The following is a 1,316-nucleotide window of genomic DNA, read 5'->3' as shown; positions in this document are numbered from 1 at the left end:
TCCCAAATAAAAAATAAAAATAAAAAAATAAAAAACTGACTCATGCCATGGAGCAAAGAAACACATAAGAAAGAAAGAAAATAAAAGAAGAGGTCAATGAGTGGTGGTAAAACAAGTTTCTCTGATGGGGGAGAGCGAGCACATTCAACAAGCAAATCTAGAGCTGGCATACAATTACTTTATCTGTCAACATTAGTCAACTTTTTGCTAAATTTTATTGTAACAAACAACCCTGAATCTCAGTGGGTTACAATAAATAGCAAAGGCTTATTTCTTCATCACGTTACATTTTGGTTCCTGGATAAGTGAAGTTACGGTTCATGGTGATTATGTCCCATGTGGCTTATTCATTCTGAGATCCAGGCTGAAGGAGACGCCCCAGTCAGGGATGAATTGGTCTCGTGGCCAAAGGTATGGACCATGTGATGTCTCTCGGTTAAGTTTCATGTCTCTCCCATTCAAGATTAATTTGCCACAGCGATTCATGTGGCTGAGCCTGCAGTTAATAGGGTGAAGAAATGTATGTGCTGCTTCCACAGGGAGGCATTACAAGTTACATGGGAGGGAGGTGTGAGTAACTGGGAACAAAAATACATTTTCTCTCATGATCCTAAAGAGAAAACTGCCACATTGGAAAAAAAGTTGTATATGCATGAAGATATGAGTGCAGAATTATTAATAATGATAAAAATTATAAATAGTAATAAGGAACTTTGTGGTATATTCAGTGTTTTGCAGTTATTGAAATGACCATTATAATATCTAGCAACACAGGAAAAGCATTGAACATGATGTTTAGTGAAAGAGCAATTTACAATTATATATACCCTGTGAGTATAGCTACATACACACAATCATACATTTTTTTAAAAAAATTGAAGATATGACCCTTGCCAGTTTGGCTCAGTGGATAGAGCGTCGGCCTGCGGACTGAAGGGTCCTAGGTTCGATTCCGGTCAAGGGCACATGCCTGGGTTGTGAGCTTGACTCCTGGTAGGGGGCATGCAGAAGGCAACTGATCAGTGATTCTCACTCATCCTTGATGTTTCTATCTCTCTCTCCCTCTCCCTTCCTCTCTGAAATCAATAAAAAAATATTTTTAAAAAATTGAAGATACGAAAATAAGTTATCTTAGGATGATGGACTTTTGAGTGATTTTTATTTTTTAGACAAAACTTTTTATAGCCATAATCTGTTTGGCTCAGTGGATAGAGCGTCGGCCTGCGGACTGAAGGGTCCTAGGTGTTCGATTCCAGTCAAGGGCATGTACCTTGGTTGCGGGTACATACCCACTAGGGCAGCTGTGGGCAAACTAC

At 39.1% G+C, this 1,316-nt stretch overlaps 1 protein-coding gene across 3 annotated transcripts in view; it reads left to right on the top strand.

The window, feature by feature from the left end:
* Window positions 1-1,316, top strand: part of ERMP1 (endoplasmic reticulum metallopeptidase 1) — a 40,015-nt gene that overhangs the window by 16,312 nt on the left and 22,387 nt on the right. The gene's annotated exons all lie outside the window — the stretch shown is intronic.

The sequence above is a fragment of the Myotis brandtii genome, unplaced genomic scaffold (assembly GCF_000412655.1).
Source record: "Myotis brandtii unplaced genomic scaffold, ASM41265v1 scaffold149, whole genome shotgun sequence".
Lineage (NCBI taxonomy): Eukaryota > Metazoa > Chordata > Mammalia > Chiroptera > Vespertilionidae > Myotis > Myotis brandtii.
This window is presented reverse-complemented; position numbering and strand designations above follow the sequence as displayed.